Source organism: Macaca mulatta, chromosome 11 (genome assembly GCF_049350105.2).
Source record: "Macaca mulatta isolate MMU2019108-1 chromosome 11, T2T-MMU8v2.0, whole genome shotgun sequence".
Lineage (NCBI taxonomy): Eukaryota > Metazoa > Chordata > Mammalia > Primates > Cercopithecidae > Macaca > Macaca mulatta.
In genome coordinates this window covers 134537972-134558681 of record NC_133416.1, presented here as the reverse complement: position 1 = coordinate 134558681, position 20710 = coordinate 134537972, and the positions used below count along the sequence as shown (strand labels likewise).

Sequence of the window (20710 nt, the reverse complement as noted above, 5' to 3'; positions counted from 1 at the left end):
GGTGATCAGTACATTTGCTTTATTCACGTTGAGGCTGGTGCTTCCAACAAGGGAACCATAGGGCATTCAAAGCCTGGACTTGGACCTACATGAGCTGTTTATCCATGGGGCTTTTAAAATCGTACCTGCAACACTTCTCAGCCACAAAGGTGACATAAATACTTGTGTTTGCTTCTCATCCACATAAACCTGCACTATCCTTCTCAATTTCCGGAAAGTAAGGCTCTGCATGCTTGCTTCAGTTGTCTGTCGTAATGTAACAAACCACCTCTAACCATAGTAATGTGAAAGAACAACCATTTTAGTTCCTCATGATTCTTTGGGTGAGAATTTGCTCAGGGGAGAGGGGATATGGACCATCTTTGAGCCATAATAATGGGAGCCGTGGTTGTAATCATACAAAGGACTGGGATGACTCAGCTGGTTTCATGTCTGGGGTCTCAATTTGCCCTGTCCACTGGGTTCCTCGGTTGGCCACCATGTGGCCTCCCCACCGGGCTAGCTTAGGCTTCCTCCCTGCATGGCAGCCTCAGTGTGAGTTGACTTCTTACCTAGTGGCTGACTTCTCCTCCAGAAGAACCAGAAGCTGTAGGTATCAGAAAAGCTGGCTTGGAGCTGGTACAGTCTCCCTCTTACTGTATTCTACAGTCATGGCACGTTCCAGGCCAGCCAGACTCTAGGAAAGAGAAAGACACTCTGTGTTTATAAGTGGAAGAAATGTCATGAATATCAAAGCCCTGAAAAATAGATTTTTCATTAAAACTTTCATATGTGCAAGTAACAGACATTTGAAAAATTGCAAAATGTAAACAGCTGAAACTATTTTTTTCTCTCTTATGCCATTCCTGTTTGTCCTTCTAAATAGCAACTATATCTACACGCCCACATATATTTAGATTTTTCCTCTTTCACACAAATTGGAACCAATCATATCTGTTCTTCCACACTTTCCTTTTCTTCTATTACCATAGTATTTCAGAATGCACACACATGTAACTACTCATACTGATACAGGTGATCCTTGACCAATGCAGGGATCAGAAGCACCAACTCCCCACATGGCTGTAAATCTGCACGTAATTTTCAACTCTTTCAAAACCTAGCTACCAACAGCCTTCTGTTGACTGACAGCCTTACTGATAACATCAACAGTTGATTAACACATAAATAGACTGGTATATATGTATATTTTATGAATTCATGACATACCTAACTTTTTCTTATTTTGTTTTGCTATTTATTGGTGACATGGTTTGTGAGGTTTCCAGATTGCTGAAAATCTCCAAATCATTTTGTAATATATTTATTTAAAAAAACTCACTTGTAAGTGGACCTGCACAGGGCATAGCCGTGTGTTGTCTTAAGGTCACCTTTGTCTATGTAAATATAATTTTATAACATACAAATACACATACATATATAAACGTATGTACCCATAAATACACACATGTATAAATATATTTGCTTATGTAAACACATTGTTAGGACACACACAAAAAGGAAACAATTGTTTGGGCAAGGAACTAAGGGGCCAAATGACAGGAATGGTAGAACAACGTTCATTGTACATCCTTTTCAACATGTTAACTTTGAGCCTTGTCATATATTAATACATATATTTTCATATTTATCAGCATTTTAAGTATAAAATATAGCTCAGAAACATTTTCTGGTAAGCTTTGGGAAGTGGCTTTTTAACTGCTGAATAATATGTCATTTAATGGGTACACCGTCATTGACCAAACTGTCTCCTCACATCCTTAACAGCAACATTAAAATTTTTTTATTACTGAATGTGTCTTATGGACCAACTCCTAAGTCACTAAATATAATTTAGAGGAAGAAATCTATTTGTATACATTATTGATATAAGTATGTATTTGTTTGTGTATGAATAATGTAGCTCCTGGCCACCTTTTAACATCAAATCAATGTTTATGGACCTGTCAGGTGATACAGCGTAATGGCAATGACAGAAGAGCCAGATCATTTTTTAATATAATCCCAGGTCTCTTTGAAAATTGAAAACACTTTTTCAATTAAAGAGTTGTCAGCAGGTCTTGTGGCTTGGCTGGAATGAAAGTACTCAGTTGTAAATTTATTTTAAACTCCTGCCAAAAGCATATGAACTGAGATAATTAAATAGGCTAACAGGAAACTGTAATCCCAAACAAGGCAGTGGGATGCAGGCACAAGACCACCTGATGTGCCTAAGGCTCCCCTCTCTATTTAGGCACAGACAGGTGGAAGAGAATTAGAATTGAGCGCCCAGGAAAGAACCCTTGGGAAGGGTTTTATCTTGTTTTGTTTCTTCTGTTGTCCAATAAGTAGGTATCTGCTGTTTATGGCTTCTTTTCCTTTCCTTTTCAGATCACACCACCATAATGTTCTACTAAGAATGTCTTTCCTCCTCTAAGCAGTGCCTGTAAATAGTGGGTGATTCTTCGCCACCTCCCTGCTTCGGGAGTGAGCTTGTGACAGACCTGGCCAGTCAGCAAATTCTCTCCTGCTGATAAGACCGATTAGGTCAGAGATGGGCATGTGCCCTAAGTTTACCCAGTGAGGCTCAGCAGGAGCCTTCTGTTGGGATTGTTGGGAAGAATGTGGCACCTCTCTATTGGGGTGATGGAGCTGTGTCAGTGAAGATACGCAGCTCCTAAACATCACCGATGGAGAGGGTTTGCTTGAGAATGAAGCCCATACAAGGAAAGACACATTGAGAGAGGAGACAAGCTTGCTGATAGTCTAATCAAAGAACCAAGGGATGCGCTAACCCTAGTCTTCCCAGTGACAACAGATTCATTCTGATTAATTCATTAATCAACTGTGAGCTGATTAATAGTTGATTAATTACCACGTTTTGCTGAAGGCATTCGAGTGGTGTTCCTGCTATTTTTAACCAGAGTCCTGTTGGATACAGTATACACAACTGTGAGCCCTCATCTCCTCTGTCTACCTCTAGGTACAGAACAGAGGGAAAGGAGGCAATGGGGCTGAGCCCCATCCCTGTGTGTACTGTTTTTGCCTTACTGCAGATAGCACTGCCTCGTTCTGGTCTGTGGCTTTTGTCTCTGGAGACGGAATCCTTGGCCCCCAACAGTATCTATATCCTAATCCTTGGGACCTGTCTCCTGGCACAGGAGACTTTGCAGGTGTGCTGAAGGTAAGGATTTCGAGATGGGGAAATTATTATGGATTATCCAAGCAAGTGCTAAATATAATCAAAATAGGGAGACAGGAGGATGAGAAACAAGACACATATATGACAGTGGATGCAGAGGTGAAAGGAAGGGAGAGGGAGAAAGAAGAAGAGAGGGAGATATTTGACTCTGTTGGCCTTGAAGATGGAGGAAGTTACTCTGAGCCAAGGAGTGAAGATAGCCTCTAGAAGCCGGAAGAGGCAAGAAAAGGATTTCTCTCCGGGAGCCCTGGCAGGGATGCTGCCCTGCTGACACCTTCATTTTGAGAATTATGACCTCCAGCATGATAGAGCAATAAATGTGTTTTAAACCACTGTGGTTGTGGTCATTTGTATAGCAGTGATAAACTAATATCATCTCCTAATCATTCTTTCTGGGCCATCTGTGTCTCCCTTTAAATTACTCTCCTCTCTGCCGCAAAATCCTTTCTAAGACAGAGCTCAGGTCATGTCACACCCAGCTCAATGTTCCCCCAATGCATATGGAATAAGATTGGCCTACTGGCCTGGCGTTTCACGATCTTTACCATCAGTTCCAACTCAGCTTCCCCCTCTTGCCTTCCTTCAGTCTCTCCTGTATACTGTGTCTCTGAAAGCTGCAGCATCTCAGTATTTCCTGAGCAACCCTCGTCATTGTTTCCATGATTGTTTCCTCCAGTCTGTGCATCTATTCTCTCTCCTTGCATCTCTAAATCTGTGTTGTCTTTCAGGGTCTGACTTTCATGGCACTGCGTGCATGAATCTTTTCCCAATATTCCTCTCTAGTGAAAAAAAATTTTTCAATAATTTTGTGTCTCTCTTGCCATTCTTTTTGACTTTTATCTTCTGTTGCTGTAATTTATATATGTCAGCTTTCTTTCCTGTTACATAGGAGCCGGGTCTTTTGTATTATTTCTCAGAATGCCTAGCAAATACTATGTGTTAAGTATGTGTTTCTGGAATCTGCTTGTTCATCAGAGTTTCGTAAGGCATTGAAATATAGGTCAGATGCCCCCATGAGCCAGGAAGGTGACACAGAACAATGAATGAAGTGAACTTGTGAGCTTGTGGGAGACAATACTGAGTGGTGACTACTGGTCAACTGGAAAGCCAGGGTCCCTTCCAAGAGGAGCAGCTGCTTCTGTGCTCTATTCGAGACACACGACACTGTTGGTACCATTTTTAACGGTTCAGTGAAAGTCTAGCATCCAGAATTCTAAGCAAAACGTTCTTGTGGCTAGAGCAGCCTAGCCTGTGGAATGCTTTGAGTGACTTATTCCCCTGTGGAGATCCATGAATGCGTGGATTCATGAATGAATGGGAGCTTGGCTGGCCTTTTAAAACCACATCTCTCAGTTTGGACAGCACAGCTCTTCCAGGTGGCACCTTGAGATTTGTATTTGCAGGCAACTTGGGATGACTCATCTTGAAATGACCTCAGTTGTCATTTATCACAGCCAGAAGTTTAAATAGATACCTAATTGCACTGATGGTGATTATGATTCCTGGATAAAATATTTGGATGTCCTTACAAGCAAAAAACAAAATAAAAAACAAACTTTTTTTTTTTTTTTTTTTTTTGCTGTTCTTTATTTGGGACACAATTTTGGAAAAAGCGTGGAAGGTTCCTGTAGATGAGAGGGGCAATGTGGGTGGGTGAATTTGTAGGCTCAAAACCCATTCTTCTGTCATCAGAATATTATCAGAACTTGACCATCATCCAAGTAGAGAAACTACCAGGAGAAGATCAGAGGGATCAGCTCACAATTATCCAGCACCTATAAAATTCAAGACACTCTGTTTTCATATATTTGCTCTTATTTAATGGGTGTGCAAAGGAGCCCATTATTTTCAGTTTGAAATTGTGCTCATGTAAACCTTCAGTTCTGATTTTAACAGTATGATCTTTGTAGAAGAAAGGAGTCTAATGATGTCGAGCCAAGCTATGGGTCAATTGTGTGTGTGTGTGTGTGTGTGTGTGTGTGTCCAGGCATTCATGCATTGGCAGAAAGAAAGAAGTAGAAAATAGAAGTCTACAATAATAAACATTGTTTTCTCCATTGGTGAAACTATATCCACTTTTAATCTCACTCTGTTTAACTAAACAATGTTAATATTTTAAAATTTTATTTGGGAGCAATTCTGTGAACCAAAATCTAGATAAAAATGCAGAATGTCCCAAATCAAAAGAACTAGAATGTTCTGTAGAAGTGGAAACTGGTTTGAGTTAGTGAGACGTTGCTTTTTTCTTTTAACTAAAATGGTTGGAAGGGAAAATGGTGCAATAGATGAAGGTGTAGTCTTCCAAATGAGACACTCCTGGTTTTGCTTTTGACCTTGAACAAGGAGTTGGTATATTTTAGCTTCCATTTCTTTATCTATAAAATGGGATAATAATACTAATACATAATGTATAGGGTGATTCTGAAGATTAAGTGACATAAAGTGTTTAAAGTAGGTGCTCAAAATGTAGGTATTAAGACATATTACAATATTACTATAATGCATTGTGGAACAAAGTGAAAACAAGACATATTTTGGAAAAACATTGCTTTGTTTCTTTCCATATGCAAAAATACCATAAATCACTCACTGATTTATTTTGGGTTAAAGTAACTTTGATTTGGACATGTGAATGATGTAATCTATGCAGAGAAATGGAGCAAAAGCTCAAGAAAGCATCTGGATTGTTTTTTCTTGGTTTCTTTTTATTTTCTTTGTTTCCTAATCTTTGCCTCACCTGTTCTTAGAGTGAGAGCTGAGTTGTCAAAAGAAAGACAACAAAATTTCTAGAAGTCTAAATGTCTCCAGGCATTGTTCTGTAATAACAGTCATTGCTAAAAGTGGAGGTCTCCTGCAGTAGCAGTGTGGGCGGGTGTCATCAGAGAAGCCTTGCTAGGATTTCACACACAAAGCCACCCTGCTGCCAGGCAAAACCCCAGGCTGAGAGCAAGAGCAGAAGCCAGGTCTCCGCAGTATTGTTTTGTTTTGGTTGTTGGTCTTTTAAATTTTTTTCTTTTTTACCTGTCTAATTGGGAAAATAGTTTGGATTAATAAAAATATTCAAAAAGAAATGATGTACAAAAATCCTAATTGTACACTTTTGCCCAGATTCACTTATTGTTAATATTTTGCTCAATTTGATTCCTACGTGTCCTTCCTCTCCTCTTCCTTCCCTCCCTTTCCCCCAGTTTCCCTGTAATGATACAGGTTCATTTGTTTTAGCCTGCTTGAAATGTTGTTTTTCCCTTCATCATTCCTATAGATTTAATTTTACTTTGGAGTACATATAACATTAATTTTTGAGTACGTATGATGTTCTTTCTACCTCATTCTCTCCACTTCTCCTGGGTAATCAGCTCGTTTTCTGGTTTATTCTTTCTTGAGATGGTTAATTTTATGTGTCAACTTGACTGCGCTAAGGGATCCCCAGATAGCTGGTAAACATTATGCTGGGTACATGTGTGAAGATATTTCCAGAAAAAATTTGCATTTGAATCAGCAGACTAAGAAAAGTTGCCCTCATCAATGGGGGTGATATTATATAATCCACTGAGGGCCTAGATAGAACAAAACGATGGAGGAAGCATGAATTCAGTCTTTCTGAGTTGGAAGATCTTTGTTCTATTCTTGGACATTGGAACTCCTAGTATTAGTCCTTCGGACTCAGACAGAGTCTCTCACCAGCAGATGCGTGTTGTACCTGCACCCTGACCTCCTTCTGCCTCCCAGCCCTTTGGCCTCAGATTGAAAGTTACACTATCATCTCCCCTAGTTCCCAGGCCTTCAGCCCCACTCAGGCTTAACTACACCTCTGGCTTCCCTGGTTCTCCAGCTTTCAGATGCATATTATGGGACTTAACCTCCAAAACTGCATGAGCCAATTCCCATAATAAATCTCCTCTTAAATATCCAGATATAGGCTGGGCGTGGTGGCTCACGCCTGTAATCCCAGCACTTTGGGAGGCCGAGGCGGTCAGATCACCTGAGGTCTGGTGTTCGGGACCAGCCTGACCAACATGGAGAAACCCCATCTCTACTAAAATACAAAATCAGCCAGGTGTGGTGGTGCATACCTGTAATCCCAGCTACTCGATAGGCTGAGGCAGGAGAATCACTTGAACCCGGGAGGTGGAGGTGGAGGTGAGCCGAGATCGTGCCATTGCACTCCAGCTTGGGCAGCAAGAGTGTAACTCTGTCTCAAAAATAAAATAAAATAAATATATATATATCCAGATGTATCCCGTTGATTGTGCTTCTCTGGAGAGCCCTAATACATTTCTGTAATTATTTCTGTAAATATATGCAGATATATGCACATTCTCCTATTTTTTCTTTTATCTTACATAAAATGTAGCATGCTATATAAGTTCTTTTAAATATATTTTTAAATGTGGTAAAATGCATAACAAAATGTATCATTTTAATTATTTTTAAGTGTACAGTTCTGTGGCAATGACTACATTCACATTGTTTGCAACCATCGCCCCCATCCATTTTCAGAACCTTTTCATCATTCCAGATTGAAACACTGTACTCATTAAACAATAGCACCCCATTCCTCCCTTCTCCCCAGCCCTCGACAAACACCATTCTGTCTTCTGTCTCCAGGAATTTGCTTATTCTAGGTACCTCATATGCGCATAATCATACAATATGTGTCCTTTTGTGTCTGGCTTATGTCAATTAGCATAATGTCCTTAAGCTACCGCCATGTTGTAGCGTTTGTCATAATACTGTTTCCTTTTAAAGCTGAATAATTTATAACGTCTTTTGCACTTACCTTTTAAATTGTTTGAAAGTTAACATCTCCTGGAGAGCATTCTATATCAGTTCATTAAAAAAATAAAAAGTCTGCATGTTTTTTAACAGCTGCAGAATACCCAACCGCAGTAGATAGCCCAGTTTATTCAACTGCTCTCCCATACTTGAATATTTAGGCAGTTTCTAATATCTTGCAATTACAAATCATGCTGCAATGCATAATCTGTGCAGATGTATTTTTTGTATGATTAGATGCATGTCTTTAGGATGAATTCCTAGAAGTGGCATTTCTAGGCCAAAACATAAATGCATACATAGTTCTATTAGAAATTGCCAATTACTCTTTCTCTGGAGTTAAGTAATTTGCATTCTTGATAGCAGTGTTGGAGAGTTGTTTTTTCCCCCTGACAACCTTGTCAAAAGAGTCTACGGTCAAAGCTTTTGGCTTTTTTGTCAATCTGATGGGTAGAATATATCTCAGAATAATTTTTATTTTAATTTTTCCTAGTATGTGTGAAGTTAAACACTTTACATACAGTTAAGAGGTATTTTTTCACTTTCTGAGCTGTCCAGTCATCATTTTTGCAAAATTTTCTACAGCATTTTACATTTTTTCTCATTATTTAAAATGTCTTTATGATTTTGGAGTTTGCAGTATATGTCATCAACATTTTTCCTGTTTATTATGTCTTTTTGTGTTCCTTATAATGGATTATTTTTGCCATGAAAGTAAATACACACACACACACACACACACACACATACATATATGTAGTCAAGTTTTTAATTTTTCAGTTACATATGGAACTTGGTCATAGTTGAAAAGATTTTACCTAGACCCAGATGATATAGGAATTCACCCTTTTTTCCTTTCCATTTCAGTCTAATCCATTTGGAGGATTATCTGGTGCATGGTGTAAGGAATTGATATAATTATAACTCTTTGAACAAATAACTATAATTTATTCTAACACCATTTATTTAAAAGTCTCTATTTTGCCGCCATGAATTGAATACAGTGGTAACCACATACTAGATATTTACATGCAGTTGTGGCTATTTTGAGACTCCCTGTCCTGTCCCATTGATCAGGCTGCCCCTGCGCCAGCTCCTCACTGCCCTCTTTGATTTAGTACCTGGCGTGACTGGTTCCCTTCCAGACTTGCATTTCAGTTCTTTCCTGGTTCTTCTGCTTTATTTCTTTTGCTATATAAATTTTAATATCAGCTTGTATAGCTCCAAGAAAATGTTCATTACAATTTTTATTGGGGTCCCATTAAAGTTATACATTAAGTCAGAAAGAATTGAAATATCAATGATGTAAAGATGCCCTACCTAGAACAAGGAAGAACATAGCTATTCTTCAGGAGAGTTTTATACTTTTCTGCTTGTTGGCTTCAAACATTTCTGGTGCATTTATTTTTATTTTTATTTTTTTTTGAGACGGAGTCTTGCTCGGTTGCCCAGGCTGGAGTGCAGTGGCCGGATCTCGGCTCACTGCAAGCTCCGCCTCCCGGGTTTATGCCATTCTCCTGCCTCAGCCTCCCGGGTAGCTGAGACTACAGGCGCCCGCCACCTCGCCTGGCTAGTTTTTTTGTATTTTTTAGTAGAGACGGGGTTTCACCGGGTTAGCCAGGATGGTCTCGATCTCCTGACCTCGTGATCCGCCTGTCTCCGCCTCCCAAAGTGCTGGGATTACAGGCTTGAGCCACCGCGCCCGGCCGCATTTATTCTTAAATGTATTTATTTCTTGTTGCTGTAATAAATGAGATCCATGGATTCATTTTCTCTTCTAACTGGTGAATATTTCTGTCTATAAATGTTATTGATTTTTGTATGTTAATGTTGTACATTGCTCTCTTGCTGAAATCCTTTAGCGTTTATGTTAGTTTTATCATTGATCCTCTAGATGTATGATCAGGTTCTCTGCCTATGGAGTTTTATATCTTCATCTCAGTCTTTATGTACAAATTGTTTCCTTTTGTCTAATTGCCCTAACTAGTTCCTAAAGAACATTGTGAAATAATAGTGAAAATTGTTCACATTCTTGCTTTGTTAATGATCCTAGTGGAGGTCCTTCTAGGGTCCCCTCATTATGTAAACTTTTGGCTTTTAATATTGAAGTGTATGGCGGGGCGCGGTGGCTCACGCCTGTAATCCCAGCACTTCAGTAGGCCAAGGCGGGTGGATCACGAGGTCAGGAGTTCAAGACCAGCCAGGCCAACATTTTTTTTAGTAGAAACCCCGTCTCTACTAAAAATACAAAAATTAGCCGGGTGTGGTGGGCAGGCACCTATAGTCCCAGCTACTCGGGAGGCTGAGGCAGGAGAATCGTTTGAGCCCAGGAGGTGGAGGTTGCACTGCCCTCCAGCCTGAGTGACAGAGTGAGACTCCGTCTCAAAAAAGAAAAGAAAAGAAAAGAAAAAAATTAAAGTCTATACCCACTGTTTTTATTTTCTCAACTTTTTTTGGTCAATGATGTGTGTTTTTCAGCATTTATTAAGAGAACCATTCTCTCTCCTACTCCTCCCACACCCACCCTTCCATCAGCCTGTCTGTCAGTTTCACACCTTCCAGGGGTTGAATAAGAGAGAAAAGAGGGAGGGGACAGTAAAGATCCTAGAAGTATCACTAACTTCCCAAGCTGGCTTTCCTCTCTGGCCTTAGTAGAGGTTGCCTCTTTCTCTTATGGGCACTTTCCCATATTTCTCAGTGGTTCCCTGCTGGACCCCAGTGACAATACCTCTGGTTCAGGAATGATTTGCTTTTACTGCCCCCTAATTCCTCGCTTGCTTCTATTCATCCTGCCAGCCACCCCACATAGATGCTCCCTCACCAAGTCTCCAGGTTGCTTTTACATGCTGCATGAGTAGGGGGACATCCATTCCAGTTTTCCCAAAACCGCCTCAGGCAATTTCTGGTGTCTTGGCATAATTATTAATATTCTCCTGTTCACTTTCAAAAGTCTCCCTATTTGGGCAATAAGAGGCCTGGCTTCCCTAGACGTGGCCACACCAGGAGCACAGGCAGACATGGCCTTCTTAGTTTTGGGGCACGCTGAGCACCCAGGTCTCTCCTCACAGGGCAGCCCCTAGACAGCTCTGCCACCAGACAGGTAACTAGGCCTCCTTAAGACCTGAATATTTCTGGGACAGGGCTCATATCGCAATCCACGGTGTCTTCCTGTTTTGAGCTCTTCAAGTGGTCCACCAGGCAGTAAATAAAGCATGTAGCATCTCCCCTTTCTCCTCACCTTAGGAACTACAGATCTCATCGAAGAGTTGTTTTTTGTTGTTGTTGTTGTTGTTGTTGTTGTTTGTTTTACAATCTCCTCCATTTTTTTACAATAGCCTCTGGATTTTGGCCCCTAGGTTGCGCCCATCTTCACAGCAGGCTGGGACGCATTAGCATTTAAAAGCATACCAGAGCAGATTCAAATTTTTACACATCCAGCTGTTTCAAACATAGCCCACATAAGCTGGTATTTAACCATTTAGAGCCGTCCAGTTTTTTGTGTTTTTTTTAATACTTTAAGTTCTAGGGTACGTGTGCACAACATCTTGTCCAGCTTTGTATACTCTGCAAAACTGCATCCAACATCTGCTAGCCATAGATAAGACAAACTCAGGAGCTCTAAAGCCCCCCAAATGGCTCTTGCCTTTTGGAGGGCTCTGACCCAGAGACTCCCTACTGTGCTGCAGGACGACATCACCTGGACAGATGAGTCTCCCCTAACCCAGGAGTTCCCTTCTCCTCCTTTTTATCTGGGTGATGGGCCACATGCCACAACCTCTGGAGCAGCTGGTGCTGTGAGGGACTTCCTCTGTCTGTCACTGTGCTAGAGTGTTCAGCGGATAACCACGGGCGCGCTCCTGCCACCTGCTGGTAATATCTCCTCTCTTTTGAAACCCATGATTTCCCCATCTGCTCCCTCCTCCTGCCTCTTTTTATGTTTTTAAAAAGGTTAAAGGGCATTAGGAATTATTGAACAAGTTTTCAAATATTCCTTTGAAAATGTGCATTTTGGTCTGTTACTTTATTTTGAAAATCCTGATGTTTGGCCACAACGTCCTGCTCCACGTGTGCTGAGCATCTTCCATAGAGAGTATTGTGACATCACAAGTGCATTTATTAGCTGGAATGAATACTTAATCCGTGGGTGAGATGTTAACCTGGGATCCCATTTAATACTCACAACAAGGAAATCTATGAACATGTACTTAGGTTCTAAAGGTGTTAAAGGAAAAGAAGTAAATCCTGAAAGCAGGCTGAGACCCCTGGGAATTTTTACCATCACTCATTGACAGCTAAAGGTTTGATAGTGATGTGAAAGGAAGAACGGTTTGATTTTTCAAATGTCTGCTGGTAGCTTTTCTGTTTTCTTTGTTGTATCTTGGTAACTTTCATCCCTGATGAGGCATAGTTGTTACAGAGAACATCTTATGTATGCAACAAAACCCTGTGGACCATATACTTTAGAGTTATTCTAAGAGGTTTTCAAGGGCAATTTTGCTATATGCTGTCTTCCACTTGTATTCTGAATTTCAAAAATTTGTGTAAGGTACAAGAGTAGGAAACATGCCAGAAAAGAGAAAAAAGAAAGTAAAATGTTGTACCTGTGCCCAGAGGACTTCTGTGCTGAGAGGGGAGCTGGGCTGTCATTGCAGTTTTGTTCTAATCCCACTGTCTAAAATGACTCATTGTTCTTGGCTCACATGAAGATGTCAGTGTGCTGAGAGGTAAGGAGCGAAGGGGAAGACAGTGATACCAGATGAAAGAATAAGTCAGGTCATGCCCCGAGGCCTGGGAGGTTGTGGCCGGTGTTTGAATTTTGTTCTAATCAAAAGGAGAAGGCTCTGGAGGGTTTTAAGAGGAGGAGAGATGATGCTTGATTTATTTTTCTAAGTGATCCCTCCAGCAGCTCCACAGATAATGTATTGTGGGACTTAAATATCAGTGATCAGATGGATGTATTGAAAACCATGAAGGGCCGGGCGCGGTGGTTCACCCCTGTAATGCCAGCACTATGGGAGGCCGAGGTGGGTGGATCAGAAGGTCAGGAGATCGAGACCATCCTGGCTAACACTGTGAAACCCTGTCTCTACTAAAAACACAAAAAATTAGCCGAGCGTGGTGGCGGGCACCTGTAGTCCCAGCTACTTGGGAGGCTGAGGCAGGAGAATGGCGTGAACCTGGGAGGCGGAGCTTGCAGTGAGCCAAGATCGTGCCACTGCACTCCAACCTGGGCGACAGAGCGAGACTCCGTCTCAAAAAAAAAAAAAAATTCATGGAAGACAGTTGACAGTTGAGAGATGTGGACTCAAGTAAAGTCAAGACAAGTGTTTCTTTCTAAGCTTTGCCTTCCGTTCCCCTTCTAAACCCATGGACAGCTGGGCACTGCTGTGATGAATGTAAATTTTAAGCACTAATGTTCTAATAAGATACGTACACTAATCAGCACTGTAGAATTGAAGATCAGATCTTCAGGTAGAAGTAATTGAAGGCAGCATTCAACCCCCAAGCTATCGTTCTGACTGCCAGGCAAATTACACTATCAGACTGAAAGAAATCTCCAGAAGCCAGTTGCTGGAGTTGTGAATCTCTACACAGTTATTAAACTCACAATGAAACCTCATGAGAAAAAACATATTAATGTGGCTCCAAAAAGTTGCCTGGTTTCTATTTACTTTTCATTGTCCAAATAAAAGACTGTCTCTGAAATGAGTGAAGAAACTGAAATAAATATGTTGGTTTGGCCCTGGCTGCCCATCTACTACACTATCACACACACAAAATGCAACATGAGCATAAAAGGATTCTGGAAACAGCATACACAAAACTCAGCAATGCCAAAGTCTCAGTAACAAACCCCAATCCCCAGAGATGCCTCAGCATGGGAAAAGGCACAGAAAAGAAGGCAATGTTTATTCTTAAGCAAGTGGTGCAAATGAGTCTCAAAAATTCAGACATTTCTCCAAACTTCCTGGAAATTCCTGCTACAAACCGGTCTTTTAGGATATAGCAGGTCTGCAATCTGGGTCAGTTTCCTACTCTCAGAACTTTTCCTTCGGGTGTGTTCTTGTTTCATTTATTCATGCAGCAGCGTAGAGAGAATTTTTCCCCTTTGAACTTAAGCCCCTTGGACTGTGCCTTTCAGAGAGCAAAGCCTGCACCTCCTATTCACAGCAGGCTATTTTAATGTGTCTGGCATTTCACATTACAGTGTCTTGTTAATGTTTTTCTGGATGTGTTCTTCTAGGTGTGGCTGTCACCTGCTAAATAGTTTGAAAGCTATTAGCAGAAAGAATATGCAATTCTAACAGGTGCACAAGCGGTGAGCCTGGGGGTTAAATGTATTAGAGTCAGAATCTCACACTGTTCATGAAGCACATTTGCGCTTTCTCAGGCAATGTACATCGGTGGCTGGCTGGCAGATTGGAAGTTGGATAAGAGTATTTAGAACAAAACATGTGATAGTTAAGCTGTCTCTGAAATTCAACCTGTGAAAATATCCACTGGGGGCCATTAGAATTTCTAAATTGGGAAAATGTGGCAGTGTAATTGCACAGAAGCTTTGAATTAGGTGAATTCTGAGACGATCCCAAAGGTAAAAGTGCTACTACAGTGATGATCAGGAGACTCAAAAAAGTGTTTTCTCCCTGTGCAAAAATCGTGTTATTGGGATCGAGGGGTATATCAAAACATTACAAAATTCATTTAGACATGTTAACATAAATATTTTTAAAAATTCATTTAGACATGTTAACATAGATATTAGTTGTATTTGCTTACTATGTAGATAGGTAAGATTCTTTTTGTAGGTTTGCTAAGACCACTCAGTCATAAAGAATTATCTGATTTTATAAAATTTATAGTTTTCATACAATATTATCTCATATTCTGCTCTAATTTAGTAGCATTTCAATTTCTTCAAAGACCTAAAATGCTAACATTCCCCAACTCAGATTAAGAATATCTTGTTTCAGCCTGGTGTGGTGGCTCATGCTTGCAATCCCAGTACTCTGTGAGATTTAGGTGGGTGGATCGCTTGAGCTCAGGAGTTCAAGACTAGCCTGGGTAACATGGCAATACCTTGTCTCTACAAATAATACAAAAATTAGCTGGGCATGATGGTATGTGCCTGTAGTCTCCGCCACCCGGGAAGCTGAGGTGGGAGGATTGCTTGAGCCTGGAAAATCAAGGCTGCGGTGAGCCATGATCATAGGTACTACACTCCAGCCTGGGTGACCCTGTCTCAAAAAAATTAATTAATTAATTAAAAATCTCCATTTCATTGTGGAATTTCAGTAGAACCTTAAGAGTGAAATGGGCCAGGCGTGGTGGCTTACGCTTGTAATCCCAGCACTTTGGGAGGCCGAGGCAGGCGGATCACCTGAGGTTGGGAGTTTGTGACCAGCCTGACCAACATGGAGAAACCCCATCTCTACTAAAAGTACAAAATTAGCCGGATGTGGTTGTGCATGCCTGTAATTCCAGCTACTCAGGAGGCTGAGGCAGGAGAATCACTTGAACCTGGGAGGCGGAGGTTGCAGTGAGCCAAGATCATGTCATTGCACTCCAGCCTGGACAAAAAGAGCGAAACTCCATCTCAAAAAAAAAAAAAAGAGTGAAATGACTTTCCTCACTCCCATTCCATCATCCTCCTCCACTTTCCCTCCCGTCCACTACAATTTTTTCCACTTTAAATAAGGAAAAAGTCTTTCTAATATTAAACTCCTTTCTCTGCAGAGAACCAGCACTTCAGAGTGATACACCCCAATCTCATTTTCTTGTCAAAATAATTCAGTCATTGCTGCTGATTTTTTTTTTTTTCAATTTCATTGATGACCCAAAGCCTAGGGGAATCACGACCTGGCTCGAGGTCATTTTTATGGGTTGAATTGTCCCCCCCAAAAGACGTGTTGAGATCCTAACGCCTAGTATCTATGACTATCACCTTATTTGGAAATAGGATGTTTACAGATGTCAAGTTAGGATGAGGTCATGAGGATGAGCCTTCATCCAATATGACAGGTGTCCTTATAAGAAAAGGGAAATTGGATACAGAGACAGAGATACACAGAGGGTAGACAATGGAAAGACACTGAGAGAAGATCACCATATGGCGATGACAAAGGCAGGATGACAGTGCTGCAGCCACAAGTGAAGGAACTGGAGCTACCCTAAGGTGGGAGAGGCGAAGAGGAACCCTCCCTAGGGGAGCCCTCCTTAGAGGCTTCGATGGAAGCATGACAACTGCCTACACTTCAATTTTGCACTTCCAGACTCTAGAACTTCTGTAGTTTAAGCCACCCAGTTTGTGACTCTTGGTTATGGCAAGTCGAGGGAACCAACGCAGGCATAAAACCAGTAAGTGGTCGAGAAGTAAATAACACGTGGATTCATATAACCCCAAAGCCTGAGTCTCACCTGCTGAACAACTCTGCCTTTTTGTTGAACATGCTCCCATCAAGACTTCCTACATGCATTCACTGTGATGGTTAGATGTGGGGTCTTCAAAATAAGCCAAACTGTGATGTCTGTACTCCACTGTCTTATAGGCAGGTTCGAAAACGAATAGTAAATCCAGAAAATATTTGTTGAATAGTATAAAAGTTATATCAATGCCTGTATAGAATTTTTTCAAGTATATTTTAAAATTCTTCTGAAATTTTCAGCAACTGGAGACCCTAAGTACATGCAAAGGGAAATCTACTTTTTTTTTTTTTCTTGAGACAGGGTCTCACTCTGTCACCCAGGCTGTAGTGCTCACTGCAACCTCTGCCTCCTAGGTTCAAAGGATTCTTATGCCTCAGTCTCTAGAGTAGCTGGGATTATTGGCATGTGCCACCACACCGGGCTAATTTCTGTTTTCTTAGTAGAGACGGGGTTTTGCCATGTTGGCCAAGCTGGTCTCAAACTCCTGACCTTAAGTGATCCACTCACCTCGGCCTCCCAAAGTGCTAGGATTATAGGAGTGAGCCACCACGCTTGGCCTGGAAATCATTCTAAATATAGCTTCTCCTTAAACCAAGAACAATTTAGAAAGTCCTAACTAAATTCATCAGTACATATTAATTCTTATCTCTTAGTAGATTGGGAAGTCACTGAAGCATTGAGTTTGCTGTAATACACAGTGATTATAAATTAGTACTGGTTAATAACTTGAAATTTGGTTGTTCATAATTGTATTTCCAATAAAACAAGTTGTAAAGAACATACATTGCATATTATTTTAGAATCCAGTGTTTACATAGTTTGTTCAAGGTGTTTTCACACAGCTGTCTGATGTAGTATCCCAATAGCCACCTTAAGTGCCTGTGATCTAATAAGTGCTTAAGAAGTATTTGCTCCATGAATTAATTCTGGTTCATCATCTTTTAGGGTGATTGAAATAATAATGTAATACTCATAGATTTACCAAAGTGATTACCATTTCAAGTCCTCTTTATTTTTTTGATTAGGTCCATGTTTTCATCTTGTATTATTTTTTCTTCTATTGAATGGAGTTATCATTTCTTGTAGTGAAGTCTTCGAGTAATAAATTCCTTCAGCTTTTGGCTTTTGTAAATCTAAAAACGTCCTTTTGTGTTAAAAAAATAAGTATATATGAGTGCACACAGAATTCTAGCTTGGCTATTTTTTTTCTTTCTTTCATGTGAAAATGGTGTCCTGCTATCTTCTCATTTGCATTGCTTTTGACAAGAAACATGTTACAACTCTTAGAGTTCTTCCTCGATATATAACATTTATTTTTACTTTGTTTTTAAGATTTTTTTCTTTGTAAACTGTTTTGGACAATTTGGTTATAATATTTCTTTGTGTATTTTTTATGGTTCTTGGGCTTGGGTTTTATTAAGCTTCTTAGATCTGTGTGTTTTATCATTTCAGTACATTATTCATTCAAATGTTTTTGTACCTCCTTATTTGGGGAACTCCAGTTACACAATTATTAGGCTGCTTCTCCTAAGCACAGTGCATTCTGTTCTTTTTTGTTTTTGCTTTCATCTCTCTCCCTCTCTCTCTGGTTAAGCATGGTTAGTTTTTTACTAATTTGTCATCATATTCACTAGTATCTTCTTCTATTGCTTACCATACGCAACATAATTGTTCATTTCACACAATCTATACTAGATATATATACACACATATATATACATATATATATATGTATATTTGAGATGTAGTCTCACTCTGTCGCCAGGCTGGAGTGCAGTGGTGCAGTCTCAGTTCACTGCAACCTCCATCTCCCGGGTTCAAGCGATTCTCCTGCCTCAGCCTCTTGAGTAGCTTGGACTACAGATGCCCAGCTAATTTTTGTATTTTTAGTAGAGACGGAGTTTCACCATATTGGCTAGGATGGTCTCCATCTCTTGACCTTGTGATCCTCCTGCCTCGGACTCCCAAAGTGCTGGGATTGCAGGTGTGAGCCACTGCACCTGAAGTCATCTATACAATTTTAACTTGTATCTTTTTTTCTTTCTTTCTTTTTTTTTTTTTTTTTTTGAGACTGAATCTTGCTCTGTCACCAGGCTGGAGTGCAGTGGTGCAATCTCGGCTCACTGCAACCTCTGGCTCCCGGGGGTTCAAGCTATTCCCCTGCCTCAGCCTCCCAAGTAGCTGGGGCCACCGGCACATGCCACCACATCTGGCTAACTTTTTGTATTTTAGTAGCAAAGGGGTTTCACCATGTTGGCCAAGATGGTCTCGATCTCCTGACCTCATGATCCGCCCGCCTTGACCTCCCTAAGTGCTGGGATTACAGAAGTGAGCCACCAGTCTCGGCCAAGTTGTGTCCTTTTTATGTTTTGTCTCCATGCCACATTTTAACACTTCTCTCCACTTTCTGTACACACTGAATGACTGTCATAATGTCCCTTTCTTCTAATCGTAACATATGTGTCAGTTTTAGATGTTTCGACTGAAGTTTCTTCTCATTATAGGCATGCCTGGTAATTTTTGATTGGATGCAATATATTTTGGAATGTATCCTTTTGGGGGATATATACATATATATGCTATGTAAAATTATGTAATTTATATAGATATTGAGTTTTGTTGTGGAACACAAGGTATTTGAAATAATTTAATCCTTTTAGGTAAGGCTTTTAACATTTATTGGACAGAAATAGAGCAGCATTAATTTAAAGCTAAGAGTTCATTGTAATTCAGTAAGAAGTGAAGACCTTTTAAGAGTATCCTACCTTGTTTCTCATTGAATTATGAGGTCTCTGTGTTTAGGTGATGGGCCAACCATGCTAAGCTTGCATGTGGTATCGTGGTGCTGTCCTCTGGAATTCTTCCACATCATATTTCCCCTGGCCACAGTCAGTTTCTGCATCACTGTGCAGATTAACAGCTGGCTGAACAGCTGGAGGGGCCTCCGGAGATTTCTCTGTGGATCTCTCTCCTCTCCAGCTCTCTGCAGTCAGATGGCTCCTCTCTGAGTTCCCCCCCACCTTTCTGTGGCCTGAAAACTTTCTCAAGGCAGTACATGTGGGGAAATTTGGGAGTTTACTTCATTATTTTCCCTTCTCTCATAAATCACTAATTTTTGCCTATATCTATGTATTTAAAACTGTTGTATATATTTGTCCAGTTTTTTTTTTTTCCTGAAGGAGGGTGAACCATTTCCTACTAGAGAAAGCTCTTGCCTATATTTTACTTGGAAAAAAAAATTAAGTTGCATCTCACTGTAGAACATACACATAGACTCACACACACTCACATACACACACACATACTTTTTTTTTCATTTGGTTTCCTAGTTAATAACTCCAGATGCATTCTTTTGGTTTGGTGCTTCAACATGTCATTATGACCATTTATTGTGCTTCATATGTTACACAGCACCAGTTTGGAAAGATGAAAATTACATATTTTATCTGCCCTTTGAAAATTCTTTAACTAGTTCTAAAAGTCATTTCTTATATATTTAATACCTAAGATTAAAAGGACTACATATGCAAAACAAGTAAGGTGAAATAAAATATTTAAATGCATTCTTAAAATAGCAGGGTGAAAATGCAGGCTATAAAATAGACAGTTTTTCAAGTAAAATTCTGACACTATAAAGAGGGCATCTGGCATACATTTGGATGTGAGCTAGGATACCACTTTAATTCTTCTTTGTATCACCTGCAACAGTTATAATAAATGGATGATCTTACATTCCCATTCATTTCTTTTTTATGTATTTTTTAATGTTTTTCCTTTTATTAATAATTTAAAAAATTGCATCACTGGCTAGATTACATGGAACATTCCCATTTATTTCTAAGTTTTTTAAAAGGAGGAACTGGTTTTTCTAACTTATCTCTTTAGCCTTATTGTCTAGGTCAGGATGTAGACCGTAAAAGTTATCAATAATATTTGTTGACTGGATATATCAATAAGTAAATTCAGGGACAGACTATTCAAATATGTTGTTTTAAGCATCCCCCCAAAACACTAACCACTAGTTACCAGAGAAATCTGTCATTACCATCACCAGTTGCAGGCAGCTTCTTCAACTAATTTGAGCAGGAAAACACTCCTATTTCCTATATTACCTCTTAATTGATTCAAAAACAGCATCCCAGGAAACAATTATTCATAAATCAACATTAGTATGTGACACACAAATATAAGGAGGAATTATAACACAGCATTTAATAAAACAAAAGAGTACCAAGTTGGAAACAAACATTTCCAAGTATTCTTGTAAGGAATTCACAGATAGCAGAAGAGGATGTTCAGAGTTAGATAAGAAACACTACCTGTAAGACA

General features: G+C 40.0%; 1 long non-coding RNA gene across 1 annotated transcript in view; it reads left to right on the top strand.

Moving 5' to 3' along the window:
- The window catches only part of LOC106992498 (uncharacterized), a 45985-nt gene extending 42471 nt beyond the window's left edge, over window positions 1–3514 (top strand). The window contains exon 5 of the long non-coding RNA XR_001438449.3: window positions 2371–3514. This is a non-coding gene — a long non-coding RNA (uncharacterized LOC106992498). The remainder of the gene's footprint in view (window positions 1–2370) is intronic.
- The last annotated feature ends 17196 nt before the right edge of the window (window positions 3515–20710 follow it).